The sequence below is a fragment of the Corvus kubaryi genome, unplaced genomic scaffold, assembly GCF_017639235.1.
Source record: "Corvus kubaryi isolate FWS band 111438036 unplaced genomic scaffold, C.kubaryi_AGA036_p1.0 129, whole genome shotgun sequence".
NCBI lineage: Eukaryota > Metazoa > Chordata > Aves > Passeriformes > Corvidae > Corvus > Corvus kubaryi.
The window spans coordinates 285,027-305,143 of NW_024580664.1; the positions used below are offsets into that span (position 1 = coordinate 285,027).

Consider the following 20,117-nt stretch of genomic DNA (forward strand, 5'->3'; position numbering starts at 1 on the left):
AAGACAGAGGATGAAAAAGGGCCCTGTTGATACACAGGATGGCAAAAAAAATTTTGGCCCCCCAGAAGGAACTGAACTACCTATTCTGAATGAGACACAGGGCATTGTGGATAATGGCACAGCCTCTTCACTGCTCTCCTGGACAACCCCAATAAAAGAAGTCGTGCAGATTTCTGCATGCATAACAGTCAGGCCAAAAGAAGTAAGTGAGATGCAAACAGGAAAGTGGCCACACCTTCCTTGCCTGTTTACCTGTTTCCTGACACCTTTTTCTGCCTGACACTACCTAAACATAGAGGCTGTTTCCACTGTCAGCAATTGCATTGCAATCAGCAGTGCCTCCTATGTCAGATTGCTGTGCTCCTCTTTCCCTTTGAGCTCTCAGAGTTACAGGTCCTGTTCCACTTCCTGGGAGACAGCTTTTCTAGGACTCATCTGCATATCCTGTCCTGCTGTTATGTTCCTGCTTCTCCACTTTTCTGATTTTCTTGACAGACAGTAATGCTTGAGCTACAATGCTTTGCAGTCATTGCAAGATCATAGTATTTCAGAGCAGAGTTAGAGGTAGAAAGAAGTGTATAAGGGAGCCATTTCTGCTACTTGTAAAGAAGGGAAGACAGGATGAATGAAGATAAAAGCTGGTGAGAGGAAAGGTGCAGGAACAGCCTAGTCTGCTCAGCCAGTACCAACCAGTCCCATCTGGTTACTGGAACAAATTACGTAATGCATTGTATTGCTTTACTCCCCTGTCAACACAATCAAGCAAACTTAGCCACCTGGCGAGGTGAAGCTAGTGTGTTTTCAAAATATCTGCTTCTACAAATGCTTGACATTCTTGATAAAGTTGTATCCTCTTTCAGTTACTGGAGAGATGTTGCTAATGTCTATAGTATTTGGGAAAGGCTTATGTGCATCAACTGTACAGAGCAGTGCAACATTGAATGTGCAAAGAACTTGAAAAATGTTTTGATTCCACTTCCTAAAATGCTGAAAAAATGCAGGATTTCCAACTCCTAACTTAACAGTAAATCCATCTGTTTCTAATCTCGTTGTTCTGCATATTTCTTCCTGGCCCAAAGACACAGAGGGGAAATCAATTATATTTTCCGGAGGGTGGAAATTAATTTGTCAGTACTACAGCCAGTTCCACTGCTTTCCTCTAAATGACTCCGCAGCTCAGGGCTGTCACCTCAGCCCTCATGGTAGTCATTGGCTGTAGGGTATCCCACTCCTACAGAAAAAGTTGAAGAACTATCTGTGCTAGAGGAGAGGTTATTATTGATAAAGTTTAACTTGCTAGTTCTTTGCCATACTTACACACTACTTTAAATGAGCAGAAATACAAATAAATCACTTATTATCCCATCTTCAGTGAAAGTTCAGACGAATTATCAGGTTCCTCTGCCACTTAATGTCAGTGTTATCCACTGACACGCATCATCCTGTAGAGTTAGGGAGCATCATCCTTACAAGACACAGTCTGCCTGTCAGGGCACACTGCAACAGACTGCTCTGTTTTTACAGCACTTCTTGCACTTGTTTCCCAGCAAGGGAGAGCATTGAGCACCTACCCTGTAGGGTCAGCCCTCCATCCCCAGGTTCAGCTGATACAAGGATTCCTTGCTTTTTATAACAGCAGTTTCCTGAAGCCATCACATAGCAATACCTATCAAGCTGTTAAAAAGGACTTGTTAGAAAAGAAGAAAGTGATTTTTAATCTCTAATGCCAGTGCTTCCACTGAACAGGTATGCCGAAGCAATCTTCTGCATCAATTCTGTGACATTATGGAACCCAACTGATTTTCTGGAGTGCCAGAAATAAGCTTTATATTTATGGCTTCTAAATAAAAGTCATGATAAAAATCAAAATCCTCCCACTAATATTTTCAAAATGTATTTCACCTGAAGACATTTCCTCTGGGAGTTAAATGACCATTTAAGGTGAAGTAATTTCCAGCTCCTGGGAATATTACATCACCTTTGTCTGTCTACAAAGTTTGGGCTCTGAACAAAGCTAATGCTCCAGTTAAAAGGTTCCTAGCCTCAACTCTCTATTTCCCTTCTGAGGATCCCATTCCTTCCTGCCTGCTTAACTGTACATGCTCTATGTTCATGTTTGTCAAAATAATCCTGTTTAACTCATATCCCCTTTTGCATCCATACACATGGTGCTCTAAGGATTTGTGCTAACCTGAACAGTCCTCACACAAAGAGAAGTCTGAAGGGAATGTCACATGCAGTTAGGCATGTGGCTATTTTCAGAAGCATGAGTGAAAAACACCTTCTCCACATCAACATACAGATCATACTTACAGGGCAATTCCCAAGTCAAGGCAAGCTGAGTATATCTAACATCACACAGCAACAAGAGGAGGGGCATCCAAACTGTCTCATACAATTTTTGGTCATCTGGTCTTTTTTCTTGCCTTGTTCTGCTTTTCAATGAACTAATTTTTCTTACTGAAGAGGCAGAAAACTAATCTAAAAAATGTAATTGAAAAGCAGATTTTTCTCTGCTGCTTCAGTGAGCTGAATCAGCATACAGGTAGCTAAGTCACATAAGCAAAGAAGCAGTGTCATGCAGCCAGGAGCAGGAGACTGAAAATCATCATGCCAGCAGATCCCCATCCCAAGGCTTTCCATCCCAGTAACTAATAATGGACAGCCTAAGAACACACCTGGCCTTTTGACCTTTCCACCCAAGCAGAATTTGAAGTCCAGAGAGGCATGCTTTGCAATAAAATAAAAACGGGAACTGACTTGTTTACAAAGTTTCTTGATAGTTTTATTTCACATAAACCCATCCAATCATTCCTAGGCCTAACCACATTTAAGCAGGCAGTTCCATGATTTCAAGCACTTTATCCTTATTATAGTTACTGTTACAGTAGACAGAGTCCCAGAGCTCAGCCATCCTCAGCCTCTGAATGGACCCACAGTTTGGGGGAAGGGATAACAGTCTGAAGCTTTGCCAAAACTTCCAAGCAATCAAGCACTCTGCTAGATCCTAGCCAATGCCTGACTCTGGGTGTCGGTTTCCCAGGTGAATCTGTCTGCAGATAGGGTTTCAAAGTGAAGTGTACTAAATAACTACGTCTTTCCCAGTTTCTGATACATTTTCCAATATGATTCAGATAAATCAGGAGAGTCCAGCACCTACACATCAGCCCAAACTCTGTATGCTTTTCAGGTTTCAATATACTTGTAGCCTTTTTGCATAACAACAAGGTGACATTTGGGATTTAGAACAGTAAAAAGCAAGCTTCTTATGTATCCAAGCAGAATCCAGGGTAAAATGAGGAGACAAGAGGACTAGGAAAGTAATAGATATAGTTTGGTTTTCCTGCTCACAGTCAGTCCCCCTTTCAGGAAAATCTGAACATGTCCCTTTGCTGGCCTGCCTTCCTTCCTCAGAAGACACAAGGCAAAAACAGACAGGCATTCTCTTTCCAGTTTCTTGTTTACAAAACAACTTGAATGTGTTACTCCTTCAAAACATCTGTTTGCACTCCTAACATGAGAAAAAATATTGAGACTATGTGTTTAATAACAAGTCATGACCTTTGCTTTGGAATTTGGTGTTCGGTTAAACCCAGCTTGTTAAGTTTTCAAAACATAGTCACTTTTGAAACTCCAATTAAATAAAGTCTGCTTATTCTAAAATGAAATTATTTTTGTATTTCTGGTTTAGACATATCTACAGAGATTATTAAAGAACTCTCATTAACCTTGCTTAATTTCTTTTTACTTTTTAATTACACCAATGGATGAAATTCTAGCTAGTGAGTCAGAGTAGTTTTAGTGCAGGGGTGGTGAGCTCATGAGCTGAACACAGCACGCCAAGCAGTTCATCCAGGCCACAGCCCAGTCTTAGCACCATTTCACACAGTGTCCCTGAAGTGCAGAGAGGCAGCAAGCCACAAATCAGGTGATCACTTGGGCAGCCTGAACCAACCACTTCTTCTAAAAGTGTCACAGACTTTCCACTGTGTGCCTTCACCTTGCCTGTAGCCTAAAGGCAGGTCTCACCATGCCACAAGAAAGGTGCACAGTGGGACTGTGGAGGCACATCCTCCAAGACAGATGTGCAACCTCTGGCCATAGGACACACTGTGCAGTGGTCACAGGACAGAGCAAACCGGCGTGGCCGCATAACAGGACACACACGCAGCCTTCAGCCATGACTCATTTCACATGAACCTGCACATATGGCAGCTAGGTGACAGGGCAGGTAGATTCTGAGAATGTGACATATATACATGGCCACTTCTCTGACAGGGGAAGGGACACACCTTTCTTTATCACACAGTTATCAGAAGCCATGTGACTGCCCAGGCTGAAAGCACAGGCACCACTGCCTCAGAGTAATTCTGGTTATGGCAAATACACCGCTGCTCCTACATAGTTTTCTCTTCTTTGCTGATGTTGTCTATTACAGGAGAAAGTGGTCTGTGTCTCCAAGACAAAAAGACAGTCCATCTTATTACATATTAATGAGGATCAGTACAAGGTTTCCTTTTATTTTCAACCATTTGACTGATAGTGAACATTCTTCACATAGGCAGAATGCTCGTGGGACATCCTAAGTCTCTGTTCATTCCTACAAGCTGCTTATAAAATTACAATAGAATAAAGTTGCCAATGAAGAAGAAAATACTAAAGTAAAAGCTAAAGAGATCTATATCATTGTCCTCCACTGAGTACTTGTTTATTTGTTTACCTGCTTTTCTGAAGTGTGATCATTGTTCATGGTCTTTCTTAAAGGAAAGGTCTTTCTTAAACCATGGAAAGACACACAAACCACAGGATCACACCACTGTCAGGAAGAGCAATGAAGCAGCAACCAGCCTTGTTAAGGTTACAGGTGTTTGTCTTTCACAAATGGAATGTGACACCTGGCATAAAAATACATCAATAGGGTAAATTCCCACCCACAAAGTTTGATGACTGGGAAACAGTTACAGAGTCAGCACCTTCTTGGCAAAAGATCAAATTTCTCCTAGTGCAGTAACTTCACTGGAAGACAACAGAGGTAATTCTGCATTTGGTATTGCTTTATTGAAGCACTTCTGGCTGTAAGTTTTCACATTGCTATGATGAAAATCTATGCCTTGGGAATATGCTTTAATCTATGTGCTTCATGCATCTCAAAGCTGTATCCAAACACTGTTCTGAAATGCAAGCAGGTGAGGTAAAAGTGAAGGCCAGTGTATTTCCTTCAGGACCAAATGTTTTGATACCTGGATTAGGTTTCCCCACACAAAAGCGATGTGCTGCTGTTAAACACTTATCCTCTTTATGCGAACCAGTAATTTGTAACACAAGTGTTACAAATTCCATCAGGCTTATCAACCGTTGCTGAAGAGTCTGAGGAAGGTAGCTCAGAAACACCAACCAGAAAAACCACTTAGGAAAAAAAGACAGTGTTTCTATAAATCCATCCTCCCCTGGTTCTCCCTGTTGAGGCTTCTATGCTCCACACTCACTCCTCTCCTGTGACCTCTTAGTCCTGTGGTTCAGTTCCCTGTTTCTGATCTGTCTTTCAAATAATTCCCTTTTACATTTGAATCGCTCCCCCCCCTTTAAAAATACAAAACTTTTACCAATTAACTACAGAAAAAATATTCTGTACCCTCCTACTCTGAGCAGACAGTGCTGCCATTCTAACAATTCAGCACCTTTTTGCTTTAAATGCATTGCACATTTAAAAACAAAGCATGACGTTTATCTACATAACTGTAATTTCTTAATGACTTTCCCTCAGGTGTTCACCTCCTAAAGTACAATTATAGGTACTGAAGTGACTCTATGCATGCAGTGACTCAGGCATGCATACCTGAATACTCTACTTGTCTGCTTCCAGTGTTCAGGGGTTATTTCATAGCTTAATTGACATTCATAAAATGTTTCGTTCAGTGGAATGGCAGAGATGAATCAGCTGGAGGGGAGAAAATTTATTTCTAGTCTTCTCTCTCCACTAACAGGCCAGCTGCCACAACTCTGACCACGGGACTCACGTTTCCTGACAGTGGCCAGGCTGGGCCAAAGCTCCACAAGAACAGGCTGGGAGAGATGGCCAATCCTCCCACTGCATCAAGTTACAGGACAAAGCCAAAAACCGCTGTCTTGCCACAGGCAGGAGTATGTTGCCCACTGGAGTGAGACTTGGGAATGTGCTAAGGAAAAGTACGCTTTCTTCAGGTGCTGAGCAGAACTACCATCCCTATTTAGGCACCAACCCAACCACATGGGGCACATCAGGTCAAAAGAGTCACAGCTAACAACAGCATTTGGACGATTCAGATTCCAAGAGGAATGTGGGAGCAAATACATAAACATGCCTGCTGTACCAGCACTTGTCCACTCTTATAAAACCCAGCTTGGAATGGTCCTATAATATTATTGCTTAATTTTGTATGGCGTAGGTTGAATTTGCTGGATGGGAAGCAGAGGCAGTAGTCATTAGGCTAGGTAAATTGAACACATTTAACATAAGAATAAAAATTATAGAAAACTCTGGTCTCAGGTTAAGAGATTTTTCTGAGTATATTTACATTTAATAATGCACTTGCAAAATAAAAGCAGAGACTCATGTAATTATTTTTTATTCCAATCTTCCTGTAGCAGTAACAGCAAAGGACACATTATAGGGCATGGCCTGGTTTTCACAAAGCTCTCCAGCCAAAACTTTAAGCCTGTTTTTCTAAGGATCTGCCAGTCTCCAGAAGCACCTGAGTTTATGACATGATGTTGAGTTTAGGATTATCTGTACACTGAGTTAAGTTCTTAAAATATATTATTACATAACAGTTTTTTGGGGCCCTTGCCTTACTCAGTTTACTACATGACTTTCCTCTGGGACAAAATCCAGACAATGTAGAGATGAAGGCTACATTTCTGGACACTCTTTTTTCCCCTCTATATCATTTGTTGCAAAAATTGGCAAGTGATAAAAGGTAAATTTGAAGAAAACAGAAGGTGTCACAATGAAAGTAAATGAACATGGCTTTTTGTCATGGAGTTCTTCTGCAGCACCAGACAGGCCATTTAAATCACACTTTTCACTATTTTTTAGCAACTGCATGTTCCTTATCTTCCCATATGTGGCTTGAGATTGTGGGTTGTAATTTGAAGCAGAGCTAAAGAGTCAGCTTGTAGTTGATTTATGTGGATGCTTTACTTTGAGTATCAGCAGTACCAAACACTGAGTACTCTGAAATATCAGCTCCTGCACACATCAGTCATAAATTAGTGCAGATAAAGAGAGGATACAAAAGCCCCATCATGTCATGGGAGTATCATGAAATAAATTCAGTAGGGAGGCAGAGGAAAAGAAAGTGCATTAGGAAATTATTCTGTCTGATTTCAGAGCAGACTTTTGTACTGCTTAGGAACTTTGAGGCATTTGATTTGCGTCTTTGAGTATAATTTCCTATTCTCTTCTCAAATCAAAGCCGGAACAGAACAGAACTAAATCACTACAACTCCTGTGTGCCTGTCACAAGTATCTACCACCATCCATGAGCCAAGACTCCAGGACCCAAAGCACAGGCCCATGTTCCTGAGCCAGATAAGCTGCCTTCCTGCCAGTAAACCAGCAGAAGAGGTTGCAAGATATTTGCTTTTTCAGGTGACATTTACTACCATTAGTGGCTGATGGAAAAGGTAATTCAGGGATAGCAGAAAGAAGAATGTGTTCTGACAGGTAAAACTTCCACCCACTCTTTTTGGATTTTGTTCACAGCACTTCTTATCTGTCCTATGCATGCATAAGGCTTTCTGTAATAGCAACTTTTCTTTCTCCAGCAAGCCTCTTGTATCAGTCCCACTGCCCTTGATAAGCCACTCTCAGCTCTCTTCCTTTCCCTTCCTTCCAAAGCCATTGCTCTCCCAACAACTCCCAGGTGGAATATCCTCCCGATTTCTTGCTCAGATGTGTACAAGTTACTTGGATCCTGTTTTGTCTTCAATGACCCTGCCCAATCTCCCTTTCTGTCAGGGTTTCTCCAAAGCAGCTTCGATCCTTGACTTTGACATGTGAACTCTCTTCTACATCCCTGTGGCCACCTGTCCTCCTTTTTGCCTACTGAAGTTCCTGCTTATAATCATCTCAAGCCATTTTTCTCTCCAGACTCAGCTTCCCTCTTTATTCTCTCCCTCTTCTTGCACCATCTCCATGACTCCCCACTCTGTCATCCAGCTGCCTCCCATTCCTTCTGTCATTTTCCCCAGTTTCTAGGCCACACTACAACACAACAGAGACAACTTTCAATAATATTTTTAAGGAATAAAGCAACATATTCTTCCCTTAGCTTTCCTTTCAGAAATGACTCAATCACTTGGCTGCTGTTTGTCGAAGTTTTCCACCTCAAGTTTTCCATCAGCAATGGAAAAGTGCAGCCAAAACCGCTAAGACTTCTCACAGTTCTGAGCAACTGATACACAAAGCCATACCAGGACATGTTGTGGAGACTTAACACCACACAGTGCTATCTACCTCTCCTGGAGTTGTACTTTTATACAGGCTTAATGCTTTCATTTAGATTATTGGCTTGAATAAATCAGCTCCATTAGCTTTAACTTTGCTTCAGTAAGAAGTGCTGGCCCTGGTTAAACTGAAAGGGTGGTCAGCTCCGACTTTAACAGACTTTGCTAAAAATCCTTGCTAAAACTTCCACCCTTATACACATGGTAGCTATGAGCCACCTCCAAACAAGGAATAGAGCTTGCTTGCCAACGTCATACTGCTACTCTGCTATCAAATCCTTGTTAAAAATTACACATTTAGTCATTTGACTCTAGCATGTCTAAAAGTTACGGGATCTAACATTTCCAAAATGTGTCTTGTGTTTTCATTTTGTCTATATATAATTTCTTTGTGTCTTACCAATGAACCTTAGAATAAATTTTAGTAGCTTTAGGCACCCTGAGCTATGCAAGAAAAGAAAGGTGTGTCTACAGACATGAAATTCCCAGGCTTTCATTAAACAAAGTCCATACATGAAGTGCAAAGATCTTTATAGAATGTATAACGATAATATACTTCCTTCCAAAATCTTTGCTGAAAACTAAAAAGACACATACACCCCCACACAGTGTCCTTAAAACCATGAACATTCTGCTTGTATCTTATGTTCTTTCTTGGAAAAAACATACCTTACAGAGAATTTTAAAGTGTTCTTATATTTCTCAGTAGGTTTGGTAGGCAAAAACTTTAGATTTAACAAAAATAGCAACATAGACAAAACCAAACAGTTGTGAATAACTGTTTTAGTTTATTCCTGAAGACTAAAAGATCAAAATAAACTTTAGTTTTAGTTCCCTACATCAGCTAAGAGGAAAAAACCTCTCATCTTTCAGTTAGTTTTTACTTGCTTGTCATCATGAAGGCTTAGAGGATACTAGTGTTGCTTTCTTTCATTTCAGATTTCCACAGACAAGACAGAAACAGTGCAAGTAAAATGCCAGGGACAGTGAACTCATCTTATAAAATAAAAGTGTGAGCACGTACAATATATAAAATACATGAGTTCATATTTGATCAGATAATGTTCTTACACCTGTTCATTCAGGCTTTGGACCAAAGCACTTGCAGAGCTAGTGAATGATATTTGAACAGAGCTGGGTAAAAATAGATTTGTTCTTGTAACATTATCAAAAGGATCTGACCTAACAGATGACAACATCTGATGGGGTAAATCATCTGAATTGGATGTTTCCTCATGTTTTAGGATTGGTTAGTATTACTTAGTATGCATAAAATAGCTGACCTCTACTACAGGACATACTGTATTTATGGTCCATAACTTACATCTTCAGTCCTATATCAAGTTCTTACTGTAGTCCTATTTCTATTATACACCAAAACATTCATTGCAGTTGCTTCATTTGCAAAGTAATCCACAAGTACAAAATAAGTTACTTTACAAAATTAGTGCAGAATTTTGGCAGACAGCAGTCTCCAAACTGTTTCCTCTTTTCTGAATGTCTTACATCTTATGCATGCAGCTATATATATGTAGTTAAGAATGGTACTCTTCATTATGGCAACTTTTGCTTCCTTTGATAACAGGAAGATTGATAAAAAAGAATTGATACAGTATTCACTGCATTTTAGCTCTTTATGTCTGCTTTGTGACCAAGGCTGCTGTCTGTGAGCCCACTTAGCTTTACCTGCATGGCTGAGGACTGTTCCCTCTCTGCAGAAATGGTCACCAGGGAGTGACTCTGCCCAGCACCTTGCTGACATGGTCATTCAGTCCAACAGTGAAGATCAAACCCGTTCTCTGCAGAGTCACCAAGTAAGATCAGCGTTGGAAACAACTTTAAACTGTGCCATGGGGAACAAAAGCTGTGCATGTCTGTATCAAGCAGGGAGGAAGGTGAGGAGCCTGTGTGCCCTTATGCCCAAATGACAGTGAAAACACCGGTTGTCTTGCTGAGCCACTTTTAATTCATGTTTGAGCAACTTGTGTAGGCACTGGCGAAGTTTTGTGACACACAGTAATAAGGCAATTGTGGCAACGTGCCTCCTTTGCTCAAAGCCAATAATGTTTTCTTGTGTCACACTCAGAGTTTACATTTTGTTTCAGCTCACTGCATGTGAGACTTGGAAACCTTGGCTTAAAGCCCCGTTTTGTCTATGCACAGAGCACAGTATCAGTGTAATTTGAACAGTTTGTCAAGCCAGTAAAAGATCTGGTGGGGCATGGATGACTCAAGAATGACTTCTTTGCATTTGAATTACTCTAGGTTTACAATCAGATAATTACAATACAATCAGATATTACAATTACAATAATCTTTAGCAAGCCCAGGGCTTTGATTCTAACCCATTCAGTGAGATATAGCATATTGCAAAAGAAAGTGTTTGTAATTATAAATCAGTGTTTGGGGAGATCTCCAGTTTCATGACACATTTTCTAATGTCATCATTTTTGTAGTCAGTGCTGTCACTGTTTTTCATTTGTTTCTGCAGGAAAGATGGGTTTCTACAAAAGTTTCCAATTTTGGCTGTTTGTAAGTCAGGCAGTGAAATAAGGCATTGTTACAATTCTAAATGTTAACAGCTCTTCTACTCATTTCCCTGCAGCTAGGATTAGAATTAAGCAGTTAATGATTGTACCAATATCTTAGAAATACCTCTACAGAAATACATGCTTCCTCCTGAACCCCTACCACAACAACCTAATTAACTAGCTAGCACAGTAGCCAATATTCCAGCTGCCCATGAGATTGCAGCACAGTATGGAGTTTCTAGTGGTCAAAAGAAGTAGAAAAATATTGATCTCTCTTCAGAGCAAGCATTCAAAATTTCCTGGAAAAACCAAAGGAGGAAAAAGTTATCTAAGAAGCAAAAAAAAAAAAAAAATCAGGTGTGCCAGAGACATGTAGTTAAAATATGGCATACCTTCCAACATGGTGAGGATCATTCCTGTTAACTTCTTACTAAAAATATTGATGTCAAAAGAAATTTTACCTTCTTTTGTATCCTGCCAGACAGGAGTGCTGCAAATATATACCCAGAAGAATACATCTGATAGAAGTAATTCAGTTCTGCATCCAGCCCAGATACACCTTGAGGCCTTTTCCAAATCCTTGTCCATTTTCACATCTGTAAAATGAAGATAGATCTGTCTTCTTTCCTTGCATGGCTACAGGGATTAAGCAGGTATCAGAGTACTTCGCCTTCTACTAGTGTGACACAGCAAAAAGGCTCTTTTCCTGGGGGTAGAAAAACTCTTAGAAGGGCCTGGGGCAGAACAAGGCGGAAGCACCTACAAAAACCTTTCACCCTGCAGGTATCACTGGAGGCTACCCCAGCAAGGGAAGGAAGGTAATTACATACTCTCAGGTGCCTCCACTGTGGAGCTAAACTAAGTGTCACGTGCTGTCCTACCCCTACAATAAAAATAGGGGTAAAACTCATTTTCCTTCTGTAAGATTAATAATCCCTGCCAGAGAGATCCCAAAGGTTTGCTTGATATAGGTTAAGCATATATATATATATATATATATATGAAAAATACATTATTGAATATTTATTAGGATAATGAAAACTCTTACCCTATGCAGTCAAGAAACAGGAGAGGGAAAATCTCTTGTCTTGCTTTTGTATTTGCCAGGCTGGTGACGACAGTCATGTTTTAGCTGGTCTGTACAGAGGCAGACTCAGCTTGCTGATGCCTCACAATAGTTTGCAAAAGCAGGTAAATGCTAAATATAACAGCAACTTTGCAAATACAACAACAGAGGAATGGAGTAGTTAAGGAACTCAATTCCTTTTTTTTCTGTAAGTCACTTCCAGCCTGAGGTTAAACCAGCCAGCTGCAGGCATTTGCCATGGTATGCATGGATATGCATGTAACTTCGTGGAAGTTAGATGACTTGCATACAGCCGCTGAGCCACCTAGCAGCAGGACTTAAACAAAGGACGTATTTGCAATTCCATACCCTAATAGACCAGGACTGGTTAACAGATCAAGTGTCTACCATGTTGGAGTGGTAGTCTGTTTCTCTTTTAGAAGGAAATGTTCGGGAAAAGTTTAGCAGAAACAGTCACATATCTGTCCTTTGGCAAGTAAAAAATAAAGAAGAAAATGTCTTTCTTTTCCTTCATATAAACTGTGGCTTGAAGATTTTTTTGTTTGTACTGCAGTCACACGAAGTTCCATACACAAACCAAATGGATGAGACTCCTGCGATTTTAGATCCCAGTCAATGCAAACTAATTTAAACAATGTGTGCTAGGAAACAGGGTGCAATTCTACTTAGCAATGGGACCTTCCCTTATGTTTTAGCTCCATGTGCACAGCAGTATGATCCTTTCCACATATTAACAGGTGCAACCTTTCACATAAAGAGCATTTCCTAAGTTCAGTTTGAACTTTCACTACACTTTTTAATGACAGAGCATTTAGGAGATGAGTGACTTGCTCTTTAGGAACTTAAGTTGTCTTCTGGTTCCCATGTATAACTTTAGAAGAAATACATTAGAGGCAATCCGAACGTGTGTGGCACTTACTGTACATGAAAGTGTTTGTTGTACAACTGGATGGGCACCACGCCAGCCAAACTCATCCATCAGGCTGTCAACACCTTACTCTTTTTCTGTAGTGACTTATGTGGAAAATTCTCTTACAAACAGCTGTTCATACCGTAGGCAGACAACAGGTTGTCTTAAACCCCCTTTCAATTGTGCATAAAGGTTTGTGAAATTCTAGTTTCATCTGCAAGATAAACATGAACATGATGTTCTTTTGATTTACATTTATGATTTGTTTTACATTTTCTATTTTCAGAAACTCTTCTGGACCTCCTACCTCCATTGCCAAGAAAAGACTTTCAGTTCACTGACCTTTTCCATCTGATGTTTTTGTTAGGATGTGAATCCTGCAGATGGAACTGAATTGCCTTCTCTACTTGTGCATTTTTTTTTCTCTAAAGGGTTCATCAGCAGATGTGAAAAGATGGTTCAGAATTATGTGACAAAAACTCAGCAATGGGTACTGTGAACATGAAAAAGATTTGTATTTGACAAGACTGAATTACTGTTCTGTTATGTAAAGCAGTGTCTTTTCCAAAAGCACTGAAAATAAACATACTGAAAGTGCCAGAATGACTTAGAAACCTACTCTTTTGGACCTTCAAGAAGACTTGAACCCTAGGCTACAGGCCAAATTAGTTATACATTCCCTAATTCCTTTGCATGAAAATTCCTTCTGAACAAATCTAGGCCTTGAGAAAGAAATAACTGATTGACAGCTGTTGGTAGAACTTCCTGAATAAATCCCTAGATGGCCATGTGTAGAATTCATCACCCTGGATTAGATGTGTGAAGAAAAGTCCTGAGCTGGTCAAAAAAGTCACTCTTGACCTGTTTTTAATGTCACCTTCAGGATGAAATGCACATCTAGTGCATTGGGCGTACTATAAAATGTTACCACTTCTCTTCCCTGAATTCAGAGGTAGCTCATTTCCAGATACCAAAGCTTGATTAGATAAATCCTCCTTTCAGCTCAATTTTGGAAATAGGATTTAAGCCTAAAACTTTTTCTAAATCTTTTTGAGAACTCATCTGGTAATTTTTTTGTAGTCTAGCATAGACTCAATACCATATATAGCTAACCTGGCATATAGGCAATTTTAATAACAGCAACACCTAAATGTCATTCAGCAGTGTGTCCTTAGTTCTCCAAAAGCTTCAACAAAAGTATAATTTCTTCTTTATAAAGGTGAAAGCAGAGATGCAGATATATTCTTCATACTATCTGGCAGTAATATTCGGCTATCTGGCTGATAAATAACTCCTCTGGGAGCAATTTATAGCAGTTCCCTAACTTAGTCATATTTAATCACATTTTGGAAGAAGATATTGTTTGTGGAATTAACTGTGCATGCAGTGAGCCTTGGGAGACTACTGCTTTTGAGTTAGCAGAGCTCTAGCAGTCCTCAGATTGGATTAGATTGTATCACATATTGATGTTTGACTGATGATCTGTATCAGCTTTTTCCTCCTCCTAATGTGACATTTGCTTTTCTTCCAGAGACATCCTCTTCATTCTTTTATTCATGCACAAAGATTATACAACATTCAGTAATTCATACTGCTCAGTATTCCTTACCATTTCAAGTGAGTCCCGTGACTGTAGTTCAGTGCACAGAACGTTCCTTCACAAAATGTGGGGGCTGGTTTTATTTGTTTATCCTTTCCTTTACACATTTCCAGAATGTCAACTCTGACATTCTGTATTTTTTAGTCCTTTGTGGTCTCAAAATTATGGATTGCAAGCTTAGTCAGAGATATTATTGAGGGTGAAGTTAATCAAATACAAATGTTTATAAACCAGAGTTTTAAATGCTAAGAGCAAAAACATTTTTCCACTTTTCTTCAGAGCTCATTCTGTCCTGTATAAACATATTTCTATGGCTGATTCTTGTGCCATCAAAAACTTTTCTGACTCTTCTTGGTGCAGAGGTGTAGCAAATGCTAGTGGGAAGAAGGTTCAGTTCTGGGTGACTTCAAGAAAGTCAAAATCTGCTTAAGTTTCAATTTTCTCAGTGACATGAGGGGTATAACAATAATCTCCGGGGAGTTCCTTTCATTCTTGTCCATATTGATTGTACAGAAAACCCCTATCAAAAGGATTAATCTCAATAGACACAATGTTGTGAATTCAATTAGAAAAGGTACTGTTCCAGCATGAACAGATGTTCGTATCATTAAAAAAAAATCATAGTCCCATGAAGGGGATATAGGCAAGGCAACCAGAAAGGTGAAACCAGCTACTCCTCTTACATGGGAGCCATAGAGATGAAACTAGGGGAATATTGAAGAAATTCAGTAGATACATCAGAATAACTGGCACTGCTTGTATCAATTAATAGCCATCCTCAGTTTTGTCACTGTCCTGTTCAAGAAGTCCTACAGGGTATAAATTCCCCAAAGTTCTAGTCTAAGGAATACAAAGAACACATATACCTCTACCATAAGAAATATATTGTTTAGATCCAAAGTTAATTTTTCAACTCCCATTCAAACAAAAGAAGACCAATTTCTGGCTGCTTCTGCAACTGTTTTGCTGCTCAAAATGGCTGTGAGTGCAATATATGGCTTAGTGTATGTATATAATACATACATATATATATATATATATACACAACCTGCTTAAAGGCCAAGGAAACCTCAGTATTCAGTATCACATTATACTGAATTTGAAATTTCAGACAGCCATGAGCAGCTTCATATTTCTACACTTTTTGTTCCTAGAATTGGCCAACATGTGGATATTTCTTTCAAGTTCATCCAGAATATTTTACTCATGCTAAAAAATGGTAGTTTGCTTCATCTCTAGAATAACACATTTTCTGTTAAAATCATAAAAAAGAGGAAAATTTCCAAATCACCATGCCATTTCAAAACCCAATTTTTAAACTTTCTAAGTTACAAAACAAAATATGCACAATTTCTATTATTTTCCTTTTATATGGGAAAATTTTTGAGCATAGGACCTAAAAAGGATTACCTTCACTCCTCCTAAAACTGCATTTTTGGGCAGTTTTGCTATTCACAAAAAATAGTCATCAGTTTGATGTTTACATTACCCCTCAAAGGACAATAATGGCTTCTTTGAAGCATTCAAAACTCAGGAGTGTTTTGATATTGCTTACCAAAGTATTTGAATTTTCTTAGTATTCATGTCTCTATAGGCAAATGAATTGGGATATTGACATTTACAAACACACCCTGGGCTGGCTACAAAATCAGAGCACTTGTATTTAAAGCTGTTAATTCACATCCCCAGTTAATACTGAGAAGCATTGAGATAGAGCTGAGATTGATATAGGTATGGAGATAGGTATTGAGATAGATAATGACGTAGAGCAGCTGCCTTAAGAAATTCCCATCCGTGCTCCCATCTATCAAACGCTATTCCTTCAACACAGCTCACATCCCATCAGTTGTATGGACACAACTGTAGGGCAGTTCAGTGAACTCCATCATTCAACTGATCCAGGCTAAAAATAATTCTGTAACTATTTTCCTTATTTTCCTTAATCCAAAGCAAGAAATATGTAATCTCTGCTACAAAGGGAAAGGTGGTAAGAAGTAGCAAAATCTTTCATTAGGGTAAGTACTGGTCGGAAGAGAAGCAGACAACTTTTCAGGGACTTTTCAGATCTTTCTACAGGTCCAAACCAAAAGTATCAAATACAAGATAACTACATTTTGGAGACAGTGACTCTGATTTTTTCTCAGTTACAGTAGTATCAGAGAGAAGAATAAGAGGACTAAGCAGATTAGATTGGAAATATAGCCAGATGGGGGATGATAGGACAGAGTGGGGACAGGTAAAAGATAAGTGATGCTTCTCCTTGTTGTAGAAATCTGTGTATTAGTTTTGCATTTGTTGTTCTGGCAGTTTGATTCCAGTACTGATACATGCGGTTTGTGGGAAGTTTGCCTCTGATGATGACTTTGGTGAGGCTGTGGTGAGACAGTTTTTTGGTGCCTTTGCAGCAAGTGGATTGGTGAGATTTTCTTTTACATTGTGATCTGGTGATAAGGAACCCAGTATAACTGAGAAGAGATTAAGTAAGGGCCAAATACAACAGTCATCTTCAGAGTTTATCAGCTGTGAGACAAAAACAATACACTCTTAGCCTTTAGCACAACAACGTGACCTACTGTCTTCTAAAGTTCATCAGTTACTTTGTGTTATCGATACAAATGGGCATATCTGGGATTACCTCATTTCAGCAGACCTGCAGAGCTTGTGCCTGGTCTTCTGCTTCTTCTGGCTCTTTACAAGAACCAAACACCTAACCAGAGATGGGCCCATAAAATAAGAGAGACTAATGGTAAGGCCACTGTCACTCACACAGGTCCTTTACTTCAGGATAGTAACCTCAGTGCAGATTTTCACAGGAAAAAAAATATCAAGTACGGATGAGTTCAGCAATACTCCTGAAGTGTGCTGGCTCACTGGCATGACAACATGTGGGTTCCAGCTCAGGCTGCCAAATTCATACAAGCTGATCATTCAAATACACAGAGGATCTCTTGTATTGCGAAAAAATACACCGGTTTAGTATGTGACGCTAATTCAGGTAGGCCTTTAGGGAATGCTGTGGGAATAACTGAATACTCCTTATTAAGAACATTGTTTGCGCTTGTTTGCAGAACTAATTGCATAAATGCTCATGCACAACAGACAATATGTTTAGTATTTTCAATATCTAAGAACCATGTTAAGAATAAACACTAATGATGTATTTTGCAAGATAAATAATACGCTTGTTCATTACTCACTATGTCTAAAGATAAGATATTGATTATTTTAACCTAGTCATGTGGTGGCTATTGTTGACTTTCCAATAGGCAAATAGACAGGTCAACATCTAAATATTTGAAAGGGCTCCATATTTAAATATGTCCAAGAACCACAGTTTTCCAAATCCGTTTGGTATTATATTTTGGTTAAGGCTAATAATAATCAAGTGATATGATGGTCCAAGAATTATCTTAGTTTGCTAACACGTAAGGGAGCAGCTGCAAAAATAATGACATATTGTCAACATGAGCTTGTAGTTGGTCAATGCAAAATAAAACCCTTTCAAATATTAAATAAACATAAATCCTAAGTATTTCTGAGTTAAACTACTTTCTGTGAACCTCCTACCCCTTCACAAAGCAAACAACAAAAGCAAATGCAATATATTACTATTTTACAATATTATTTTTTTTAAGCATATTTTTTCAGAAGACAGGATATTTCAAATTAACATTCACTTTTAAAAAACTTAAAATTTTTGCAGTTAGGTAAAATCACAGCCATGTTATCTCATCTTCCCACCACCCTAACATAATGACCACAGCATATAATTTAACATCCCGTATACAGGATTGCCACAGTCTACTTTAGCACCCAGAAATATGAAAACAGCCACAAAACTTTTATATCAGATATAATATCTGACATAATAGGAAAAAAATAGCATGTGTGTATTATTTCTTCACATCTATCCCAAAAGAAGTGCTTGTAAAGAATGAATATACTATTAGGAAATGTTATGCATTATGCTTTTATTTAAAACTGACCATGAGTTAAGAGATTGTGCAGTGAAATCTTTGGCAAAGGTTTTCTAACCAGGATTTATATAGCTTTAGCAAAATAAAAATATAACACAAGAATAGCAATGAAATTATAGCAAGGGAACCATATATAGCAAGGAGAACCCATAAATTTGAAATTATTTGTTTTGTTCTTTGTGAGAAAGAAGTTTATGGGAATATTCTCCAGCTTTGTTGTCAAGGAGTTTGGATTCCTTTGCAACACCATATGTACGATGCTGGGGGTTCTGGTGCAGCACTGATATCCCTTACAAAAATGCAGCCCCTGTGCTTAAGCTATGGAAAAGTAGTGTCAGTTCTTACTTAAGATTCGCTCTTGTTCCTTGCTAAAGTTAACCCAATATAGTCTCATTTAGGAGAAAAGCCTCTTCAGTGCCTAATAAAAAAGGGTGAGTTTTAAGAAAAATACCACAGCTTTCAATTTGAGGAGGAACTTTTACCTGCTTTGTGAAAAAGTATTCACCTAGGCTATTCTTCAGCTGCACTGCAGATTTTTATTCGTATCATTATACAAAAGTACAAGATTGAAGTAATTATTGAAGAGAAAATAATGGAGGCTACACTCGTGTACTCACCACATGGAAGTTTTAAATGCTCTCAAAAAATGGTGTGCTTTGTTCCTCTCACACTACAGGAAGTTCAGTAATTGGCATGTTGTTGGTACCAGCTGTCATGTTAACTAGAAGTTTTAAAATTAGACTACATAGGAAAATAAAACTGAGGCAAAGAAGATACCTTTAAATTTCAAGGAGATATGGACTCCATGATCTACCCAATGTTAATGATTGAAGGGACATAATTTTTAAAATGAGAGCACTGCAAAGGATTTGAATGTTCTATTGCTGCAAGACATGTCACCGACACTGAGTATAACCATGACTTTTTTAATTCTTTTGACCTCAATGACCCATCCAAATACCCCTGAGGAAGGCATGTCTGAGAATCCTCACCCTCATCATGCGCCCAGTCTCTCACAGAACGCACTGGCATGATTTCCTTCCTACAGCAATGTCCAGTTTGTTTTTCCAAGCTGCCTCTTCTCAGATTGCAGTAACTGACAAATCTTGCCCTGGGTTATTTTGTTTGCTGGATATGAAAACTCCAGGGCAGTTTTCACTAGGAACCTTTCCAAGGATGTGTCACCCTGAGTTCGCCTTGGATGTAGATATTAGGTAACTATTAAAATCACACCACCACAGCTGCTTCTTTCTGTATCAGATTGATGAACATTGTGCACCCTATCAGAGCCCTATCAACTCAAAAGAAAAGAACCTGATCAACAGGATAATCATAAAGCAGAATTTTCTTCAGTGTTATAAAAGGGCAATTAGGAGAAAAATGATCAATTCTTTTAACTAAGCAAGGAGAAAATAATTTGAACAATCTGTATGACTAGAGCACCAATTTCAAGCCCACATAGGCAAACTGGTACAAACCCCTCCATGAATATCAGTGAGTGATTGAAACCTGCCTCACAGACAAA

General features: G+C 39.0%; 1 long non-coding RNA gene across 1 annotated transcript in view; it reads right to left on the reverse strand.

The window, feature by feature from the left end:
* Positions 1-20,117, reverse strand: part of LOC121663321 — a 130,092-nt gene that overhangs the window by 62,324 nt on the left and 47,651 nt on the right. Inside the window, exons 9-10 of the long non-coding RNA XR_006015600.1 lie at positions 11,480-11,614; positions 10,174-10,286 (exon numbers count right to left, since the gene is read on the reverse strand). This is a non-coding gene — a long non-coding RNA (uncharacterized LOC121663321). The remainder of the gene's footprint in view (positions 1-10,173; positions 10,287-11,479; positions 11,615-20,117) is intronic.